Here is an 11,204-nt window from a genome sequence, read left to right on the forward strand (position 1 = left end):
ATATGGCTCGTCGTATTCGCGCTAATTTTTACGTTTTTTTGTGGTTTTTGGGTTGTTTTTGCCTCAACTTTTGGGTCAAATTTTGAGGATGTGGTCGAAGGCCAAAATGATCGATTTCGACTTCAAATAGTCACAATCCAAAGTCGAAGAGCTCGATGTCAGCTTTTCCATGAGCCCTCCAGCGTCTTCATCGGATATACAGTTTAGGAGATACGGGCCTCCAAAGTTTCACACAGTGAAACTTTAAATTCACGCCGTGAACCAGACCACGAAAAATTTGATTTTTTTAACGCCTGATTTTTCGCGGTCGGAATTTTTCGCCGGAATTTCTTTCACGGCCAAAATTTTTCGTAGGAATTTATTTCACGGCTGGAATTTCTTTCATGGCGAGAATTTCTTTCATGGCTGGAATTTTTTGTCGGAATTTCTTTCACGGCCGGAATTTCTTTCATAACTAGATTTTTTTCGCGGTTGTAATTTTCTTTCAAATGACCGGATTTTTTTGTCGTTTTTTTTGGGAGTCTAGTGGAAAATATGATTTTTTCTGTTTTGGGGGGAATATTTTTTGAATTTTAAAAGGAAAGGGGTATGGGCATTTCCCCAAAAAGGTAAGTGGGAATAAAAAAAGTCAACCTTTTAATGACACCCCTTACACCCCTCATAAATGACCCCCAAAATGGACAATTTTGATCTCATGAGCATATGCTCATTAGCCTTAATGAGTTATGTAAAAAAGTGATTAAGGATTAATCTAAAATTAATTATTTCAATAATCTTTCTCTCTTTTACACTAATCAAGGACTCTAATTAACCACTAATTCCTAATTAATTCAGAGCAAGGGAATGCTAATCTTTATGCATCAATAATTGTGTAAATTAATCTAAAATAGGAGATTAATTAGACTCTTAATTATGATCTCTTCTTTTAAAGTAAAATTAAGCAAAGAGAGTCAAATTTCTCTAATTGATGAAAAAATTGATGTGATTTGGTATTTTGATGCATCTAGATGCTCTCAAAACACTCAAAAACACCAATTTTGACTACTCATATGATCCATTTAGACCCCAATTAACATATTTTCTATTTTTTGGCCTCTTGAACAAGATTAACCACCCTTAATGACAAAAACCAGTCCATTAAGAGAAATTAGTCAAATTCAAGGGTTTTTTACATGTTTTTAAGAAAATTTTTGAAAGATTAAATTACTTCTAATGCTTGCTAACACTCTAATCCAAACAATTTCAATAACAAACACACAATTAAACTAGAATTAATGATCTTAGTTCCATGTTTAGCACTAAAGAGAGTTAACATTTACTAAAAATTACATTCTATTGCATTGTTTGATGCAATGGATGTAAACTAAGCCTAATACAAACTATATGCAAGCCCTAAGAACATGAAAAACCACAAAAACAACAAATTATTCTAAAAAATAAGCAAAAAAGCATTCTTTTCAAAAACAAAAAAGAGAGCTATTCTACACCAAATCTCACACAAATCACCATCAAATCCACATCTTTTTCACGGGAAACCATTAATAAAGATAATGGGCAAGGAGTTATGCATAGATTAGAGGCAAAACAATGGAAAAAGCCAAGGGATGGCTCCCCGGCAGTGGCGCCAAAAATGTTTTGGGTCACCCTAACCCTCCTTGAAACATATTCAAAAAGAGATTACCTGGTGCACCGCAACTATCGTGAGGATATTTCCAATGGCTGAGCTCGTAACCCTTGAGATCTCCAATCTCTACAACTCCTTGAGAAGCAATTCCACCGTGTCTCCCGCGTGAGCATTGTCACACCGCCTCATTGCACTACGGTTCCTCGTTCCTCCTCTCACCTCACTTCACCCACACACACTCACTAGCATGCATTAGGGAGAGAGATTAGCAAGAGGATTAGCAAGAGTAAGACACAATTGCACAATAGGAGAGTATCCTATATTATGAGAGAAATTCACTTATATACATGGCCATAAGTGTTCACACTCACTTAAACTGTGGCCGATCGGGCACTTTAGGCTCATAAGAGGCCTAATGTTATTACAATGACTACTCTCATAATATATCCATGAAGTACATCACTTAGGATTTTATCCTATCTTGCTACCACATGCTCTTGAAGTAGGAATCGCCATAAATACTCCGTGACACCATTGCGGGTGCCCATCCAAGTTGTAGCTTTGGACACTATGGCTTCATATCTTGAATGTATGACCCTTGGGTGTATCTACCGTGACTCCTTGATGTAAGATAATGGCGGTAGCTCTTGTTAACCCTAGAATTGGGTTAATAAACATTTCTGGGGGAGTATGGTCCGGGATATATACATCATTTGACTAGGTGGAGTGCTTTTACATTCTCTTCAATATTTATGCCTATTCTTCTGAGCAACCTAGACCGCTGGTGTCGATTCTTGTGATTTTTTTTTAAAAACCACTGGTCTGGCCCTAGAATTTTATTTTTTGCCATTGGTATGGGCCTCCACTCAACCTGTACAACTTCTTCATATTGTGCTGGATCATTTGAAGGTGAGCTTTGTACCTTTTCTGCCTCGAGATCTCCGGTGACCCACTTTCAGACATTGACACTTGTAGGTGGTTGCATTCTACGCAGAAGCATCCTTCTTCCCTCCGGCAGTTGTGTGATGAGAACAAGAATTGTGAGCATGGGTGTTCTGGAGGAAGGGCTTTCCTGGTAAGCATGGATCTTATTCTATCTGCATTATGAAAATATGGTGGTAGCTCTTTGTTAGCTCTCAGTAGCTCAGAGAACATCACATGTGAAGCTTCAAAGAATGGATTGTCAAGGATGGCCCACGGAGCTACTGAGCTGTTGGACTAGTCGGCCTTCTAGGTGCTCGTTCTCTTTGTGTAGGGCTTGGTTGGTGTGATGCAACTTCCGAACCTCAACCAAGCTCTCTGCGCTCCTTTTTGGGTACTCCAGGGCGATAACATTTTTGTGCTTTCTATGGCAAGCTCTGCATCAACCTTTAGCTTTGTGAGTTTAGTGGCCACTTCTTCCTTTGCTTCCCTTAGCTCTAACTTCCACTGTAGCCTTGACTTCAGGGTTTGTTGTACCCTTTCTGCCACTTGCTTTACCTCCTCTATTTGCATCTGGAGGGCAGCTTTGTAATTTTCCTAATCTTCGGGCCCCTTTTTTCTAAGCTGATTCTCATTCTCCATGCAGTGCTGCATTTCCAACTCCAGTGCGTTCAGCTCATTGATGGTGTCTATTTCAAATTTAGTGCTCCTTTCAAGCATTTGTTTTACTCCTCTACCTTCTCTTTAGCCTTGTCTCTATCTTGAAGAGCTTCTCTCAATATATATGTATATTGTTTGGAGGGTGTGGCATCATGAAACTCGTATTGCAATGCCTTATTTCTTTCAACTAACTTTTTTGCCTCCTTTTCCTAGTGTTCTGCTTTCCAATTAATGGCCTTGAGTGCTTGTGCTAGATTTTGGTCTTTATTTTCTATTTGTTTTCCCTTTCCTGAAGCACTTATTTAAGGGGACTCCTCGCCTACTGACTATTATTGTTGCTATGGCTCCCTGTGTGCATCATCATCTTCCTCCAGGTCATGAATGACTTAATGCAGTTTGCAAGATATCTTTTATTGAATTTCTATAAGGGCTTGCAGCACCTAATCCCAGACCTTCCTGAGTCTCGCCTTTGCTATTTTTATCATTGCTACTTTGGCATCAAGTGGTACGCACATAACTTCTTCTTCTTCTTGGTTTTTTAGGGCTTGGGATTTTCTATTTGTTTTCCCTTTCCTGAAGCACTTATTTAAGGGGACTCCTCGCCTACTGACTATTGTTGTTGCTACGGCTCCCTGTGTGCATCATCATCTTCCTCCAGGTCATGAATGACTTAATGCAGTTTGCAAGATATCTTTTATTGAATTTCTATAAGGGCTTGCAGCACCTAATCCCAGACCTTCCTGAGTCTCGCCTTTGCTATTTTTATCATTGCTACTTTGGCATCAAGTGGTAGGCACATAACTTCTTCTTCTTCTTGGTTTTTTAGGGCTTGGGATTTTGACTAGGTGACTGCTAGCGTCGTTGTGCTGTCCAGCACTTCATCCTTCAGTCCTTGGATGGTGTCAGCCCATACCTTTGCTGGCTTTTTTGCTTCTGCTCATTCTACACGGAGCCCTTCCACGTGAGCTTGGAGCAGGTGCCTTTCACTGATGAGGGCTCTCATCTTCCCTCACTCACCTCCTAAATTTGTTATACTAGGGTCCTTTCAGCCATGGCAGTCTTTTTCTGCATCTCCTCGTTTTGATGTGCCATCATCTGTGATTTTCTCTCTAACTATTTGGCTTCAGCTGTGGCATTTATTAGAATTCCACGTTTATGATTTTTGGCACACATTTGATAGATTGTGCTCCAAGCCTTTGTCTCATACTCCTCCATCGAGAAGAGAGAGCCTACGAGAGGATGTTCTGGGCCACGGACATCAGACCTTTGTTTGTATGTAGCTATTGGCTGGGGAGTGTTGCTTCCAACTCTCCGGGTAGCTTGAAGCTATGGCTTGGGCCTTCTTGCACCTTCTATGCCAGAGTCGCCACCCAAGGCTGTAGTTCTGCTAGTATGACAACTTCTGTTCTTGTGGGCAGCTTCACCTTTTGAGCTGTTTCTTCTCTCTTTTTCTGCTATTCTCCTTCTGTCCTCTTCTTCTCTTCTCCTCCTTCCGTCTCTTTTCTTGTTCGTCCTTTTTCTTTTCATCTTCTTCAAGGTTCTTCTTCCTTTTAGTTTCTGCAGCGGCTTCGTGCTTCTGTCTCTCCTCTAGCTCCCTTTTTCTTTCTTGTTCTGCCTTTTGTTTCTTGACCTCTTCCAGGTCACGCAGCATCTCTTCATTTATTATGTTTTTCTCTTCTTGTTGCTGGCTTTCGGGGTAATCTTCCACCATTCCTCCTCATCATCTATGTCATCAAACGAACTGAAAGTCACCTAGGTAGCTTTTGAGGATCCTCTGGCTTTCTTATGTTGCTGTTTGATATAGACGTCTCCTGTCCAACAATCCATCCACCTAGCAAGCTGAGCAATTGCCCTTAGGTGTGCATGTACTATTGTGGGCTGTTTCTCCTTAGCCCGGGTGGCTGCCCTCTTTGCCAGATTTTCTTTTGTCAATGATGATAGCCTAGTTCATTTTCTCTCCTGTTTTTTGTTGCTCTGAGTAGTCTATAGTTTTTATTGAACATATCCTCTATCTTCCCATGAACATGACGTTCTGCAAGAAAAAGATGAACTATTCTTGTCAAGTTTCATCTGCCACGTCCTTCACCTGATGCATGTTTCTAATCTTCGGAGTTTCTTCTTCCATCCTCGACCTCAAGTTCATTTCCATTGCACCATCGATTGACGATCCCAGTGCATGATGCACTGCGAGCTCTGAAACTTTTAAAGGCTCCTTTCCCTCTACGTGCACTATATTGGTCTTGAGAAATTGATTTATCATATTCCCCCCCATCCTCGGGGTCCTGCAGCTCCTCCCATTGATGCTTCAACAGCTTTTCACACCCACAATTCTTTGCCAACTCTTGATGTTCTTTCTTCCTCATATCAGGAATGATCATGGGCATGTAGAGGCTTTTCTCAGGCCTTTTGTTTGGCCTCAGAGACTTGTTGATCTTTGGCATGGCACTATCTTCTGAGAGAGTGTTTGCAGATGGGTGAGAAAGTTGTGAGCAAGAGGGTAGATTGTGAATGTGCGTGTTTAGACTCCTTGTGTTCTTTCTTGCGATGTTTTCTCCTTTTTGCTTCCTTTTTTGGGGCGTTGTCGTTTTCATCTTCCTAATTTTTGAGGTGATGTGACTCTTGATTCAAATCATGTTCGCCATTCAGCTTAATGGTAATAAAGCATTCTGTCCTCCCCTCTTATCCATGCTTGTTAGCGAGTGGGGTTTTAATGATGTTGTGACACCTGTCCTCCATGCAGTTGCCTATGCCGACATCGTGGACTAGCGTACACTTGGTCACCTACTTTTTTAATATCTTGGCTTTGATTGGTTGTGGAGATCTAAGCTTTTGCGGTCTGGCAACCCTTTGCGGACTTGCCACCCCTTCGCGGATTTGTGGTTTTTTGATTTTTTTGCATAATGCCACAGCATATGCTCTAGACAGGCTCCTAGTCTTATATTTCTTCTTCTTCCGGTGTAATTACCACCGATTGGCCCTTGTATTTTCTCATCCTAAAGCCATTTACTGTCTTTGAAAAAGGTGTTAGATTTAAGCTTTCTAAGGTAAAGGAATTTTGGTTGACTGGGTCTTTTACTAAGAGTGGCGGTCCTATCTAACTGGATTTTGAATTTTTCTAGAGTGAGGTCCTAACTTGGAATTGTAGACAAATATAAGATCTCCTTTCTTGAAAATCCTATACTTGAGATGCCTATCAGTCCAAGCCTTTCTTCTCCGCTGCACTATGTCTGCCTTTAGAGAGCTGATTTTCCTTCCTTCCTCTAAGGCTGGGAGTTCCTATATTCTATGCTCCAGGGATTCTTCCATTGGTAGCTTCTCTTGAATGGCCACTCTCACATTGGGTACCACATATACGTATTCCATAGGCATAACTGCTTCCAACCCATAAACGAGCTTGAATGGTGTTTGCCTAGTTGAGCCTTTGTCCTCAATTAACCTTTGTCCTCAAACCTTCTAATGTTTGCACTATTTTTCTAATACAATAATCTACCTTGTGCACATATGCACATTACAAAATAAATCAACTAATGCTCGTACACACACTGTACAATAAATTGACGCATGCACACACACATCACACTGATGTCAAAATAATTTCAAATACCATAATACACCCACAAAATATTGTGAGATCAGTCCACACGCCATGACTCAATCCACCATCCGTGCGACACCTAAATTAGTACCCTCGCACTGTGCAACACCTAAATCGGTACCCTTGCACACCTCATCACCTAAACTCATAAACATAAACCACGTCAGTAGTAACAATCAATTGACATCGCATCAATCAATCCTAATGTGTTCATGATGAGAAATAGGCATCATAAAAAAATATATACAAATTTAAATGACCATGATTATTATTTAAATAACATGGGTCATAACAGTCCTCCCTGTTGGGAATCAACTGTCCTCAATTGCGTAATCAATGAGTGGATGGCTTCATGGTACAAGTGGAGGACGAGATCATCACATCAAACGATTTCTGAAAATAAAATAAAACCAAACAAATGAATGCATGTGAAAAGGATCTAAGTGTCCCATACCACATAGGTACCTTCCACATACAAACACTCGCTGATAAAAGATAGAAGACATAGATACGTCTGGGGTAGGTATGTAAAACCAATCTAATGTCCCATACCATAGATTAATTCCACACGAACACTACCTTAAGAATAGAAGTTTGAGACGGAGTAGCTAATTCCCTCTGAAACTTTCATTCCGACATAACTTTTCTCTATCCTCAAAATTAAACTACAAGTCTTATTCGAAAAATAAATTAGGTTGAAATGGAAATTCTTATCAGCTTAAGATTGAAAAATAATCACTTACATTGCTGTCAATAACTTGATGAATTATGGGGATTTGTTCTTGATCTTAATCTTGATCTTGTAATTGTCTAACTAAATTCTTGGGATTTGTTTTTGATCTTAATCTTGATGAATTCTTGAGATTTGTTTTTGATCTTAATCTTAATCTTGATCTTAAGCTTAATCTTATACTTGAAATCAAAACTTGAATAAAATTAGACATCTTGCGTCCTAGTTGATAGCAAGAACTTGATATACTAGTAATGAATCTTGACTTAGATTAAAAATACTTGAATGGACGAAAATTGAGAGATCAGTCTTTAATTAATCATAATTATAATTCTTGAATAAATCTTGTTCTTAAGGGGTTTAAATCTTGTGGTTGAGTATATCTTTGACTTAGAGTAATTCTTGGTATAGAAAGAATCTTGTACTTGGATAGATCTTAAACTAGAATACTTGAAAATTTAGATAAAACTTTACTTGAAAGAATCTTGTACTCAGATAGATCTTAAACTAGAACACTTGAAAATTTAAACAAAACTTTACTTGAATTGGTATAAACTTCGTAATTGTGATTATATAACTTAAACTTGGTTTCTAGTCACTTGAGAGCTATTTCTTTTCTTTTCTCATCATCACTAAATTCGATGGTGAAGCAATTGATAACTTGAATCAAAGACTGGAGAAACTTGCTTGGTTCTTGAATCTTCAGATTGGTCTTAATCTTCTATGAAATGTCTAGCAATCATTTTTACTTGAATTTAGGCAACTAGATCTTGAAGATAACTTTTGCTAATCTTGTCTTGATCTTTCTACTTAGGTCACTGTATCTAAAATTCTTTTCAGGAGCTAAAGTTTTTTAACTAGGTCTAGAAACAAAGAATATTCAGAAAACAGATACAACAAAAGCAAACAAGAAATTGTATACAATAAATAATTTTTAACACATACCTTCACCTTTGGTTAATGTGTCGAGTCCGTTAACTTCTTTGGTGTCAAGCATGTCCTTTGCTGCAATTTGGTTCTTCTTTCTAGTTGGGCAAGATTTAGCATAATGTCCCAACATCTTACACCTGAAACACTTGACAATAGGCAGCTTGGATACGATGTCATTAGTCAGGTTATGCATGTCAGATGCTTCCACAGTTTTAACTTTCTTCTTAATATATTTGTTTATTCTAGATAGACGTCGTTCAATCTTTCTTTGAAATTTGTCCCGATGCTCTCGTTCTTGATTCAAAAGAATATAGAGAGAATCAAGCTGTTCCTGAATAGTACGATAATGTTGCGGATATTCACCCATTTCCTGACAATTAAAAAGAATAGAAAAAAAATTTAAAACAAGAGAAAAGATAGGGTTTCTTATCTCATATGGAATGTCGAACTAGATGTGAGTCCTGCCAAGTTAGCTTAATGCATAATTTTTTTCAAGAAATAATCCATGTACTTTTAAAATTAAAACTTTATTAATTAAAGCTCAAAGAGTTTGTTAATTAAGCTTACTAAATAAAGCTTTGCTTAACATGATTTTTTTAAAACTAATTTAAATCCAACGCAAAGTTAAACCCAAGCTTAATAAAAGCTTAAATGAAATGATTAGGTGAATTCAATCATCTTGGAATTCATAAAGTTCAATGCAGATTTGTTAAAGAAAAACTTTGGAATTCATAAAGTTCAACGTAGATTTGTTAAAGAAAAACTTTGGAAGAAATTATAATTAGTGCATAATGATTTCAATATTTACAACTTGTATATATATATAAAGCTTTTATGCTTGGTTAATAAGTCTTTAATTGAGCTTATTAAAGCTTTTATAAGCTTTAGAATTTCTTTTTCTCCCACAGTTATTCACACACCGCAGTCCGTAAGAGTAAAAAGGGAGATTTTATTTTTTTTATTTTTATTTTTATTAAAAATAATGCCTCCTAGATTGCGGAAACCGCTTCCGTGCAGGTCGTCGGTTGAAAAGATGAGGGAAAATCCACGCCTCCTGGTTTTTGGGCAGCATGCGCAGGCCGTAGGCGGCCGCCCGCCGGGGTATGCAGGAGGGAGAGATAGAGATCAATAAGAAATTATATATATATATATATATATATATATATATATATATATATATATAAAAGCCCAAAGCTTGCGCCCAGCGCAGCGCAGAGGAGGAAAAATAATATATATATATATATATATATATATATATATATATATATATATTAAAATCTATGAAACTACCTTGGATGCGCAGGGCGCAGGCCGTCGGCCGGATGGAGAGAGAAGCGCCGGGTCTAAAAAAATTCCTCCCCCCCTCTGAATTCGCAGAGCTGGCCGCCGGGGTAAGAAGGAGGGAAAGAGAGAGAGAGAGAGAAAAAAATCAATTTCATAAATTTTCTTTCACAGAGCTTATTTCTCTATAAATTAGCTCTTGGTGAATTATACACCGTCCATTATAGATTGCTTCCTCCCTCAATGGTTTAGCAATTGGAAAGCTAAGCTGGATTGACTATCAATTTTGAAACCCATCCATACAGACAGATCACAAAGAGGTCAAGAATTTAGCAAAACCGCTTTTCACTTTTGAGAGAGGTTTCATGGTTTCTGAGAATAGAATGGTTTACCACCTTTATTTTATCCTTTGGACAATAGCTTCATGGAGATTTATTACCCAATGGTCAAAAACAACCTTTATTTCATCCATACATAAACAAAAATCCCTAAACGTGTTCTTCTTCAATTAAAATTCAAAAAAATTACCAAAATCACCTCTGTTTTTGTCTCTTTCACCTCTTTTCACCGCCTTCAAGAAAATTAAATTTCACCAAAGCTCTGATACCACTGCAACCGGACCTTTAATTTTCTTGAAGAGAATAATCAAAAGACTCACAAAAATTATATCAAACATCAAAACAACTACTTGAATTAAATTAAAAATTAGAACATATAACAAAACATAGAGTAAGAGAAAGAAATACATCACCATCAACACAAGGCAACACAAGACTGGGTGCAATCTTCCCCTCCCAACGTGAGTGGCTTCTTCTCGCGTGGGTATTTTTATATATTCCAAAAAGCAGGCTTTAAGCCAAAAATAAAGTATACATCCATATTTGGACTTTGCCATTTAATTAGCCTTTGTCCTCAAACCTTCTAATGTTTGCACTATTTTTCTAATACAATAATCTAACTTGTGCACATATGCACATTACAAAATAAATCAACTAATGCTCGTACACACACTGTACAATAAATTGACGCATGACACACACATCACACTGATGTCAAAATAATTTCAAATGCCATAATACACCCACAAAATATTGTGAGATCAGTCCACATGCCATGACTCAATCCACCATCCGTGCGACACCTAAATCGGTACCCTCGCACTGTGCAACACCTAAATCGGTACCCTTGCACACCCCATCACCTAAACTCATAAACATAAACCACGTCAGTAGTAACAATCAATTGACATCGCATCAATCAATCCTAACGTGTTCATGATGAGAAATAGGCATCATAAAAAAATATATACAAATTTAAATGACCATGATTATTATTCAAATAACATGGGTCATAACAGGCATCCCCAAGGCATCTTAGAACTGATCCATTATACATGCCCATTAAAAGAAGATTTATTGATAGGGAGTTCAATTAAAGGCAGGCTAGGAATTCACATTTCATTT

Source organism: Cibotium barometz, chromosome 8 (assembly GCF_041138505.1).
Source record: "Cibotium barometz isolate CiBa-2024 chromosome 8, ASM4113850v1, whole genome shotgun sequence".
Classification (NCBI taxonomy): Eukaryota; Viridiplantae; Streptophyta; class Polypodiopsida; order Cyatheales; family Cibotiaceae; genus Cibotium; species Cibotium barometz.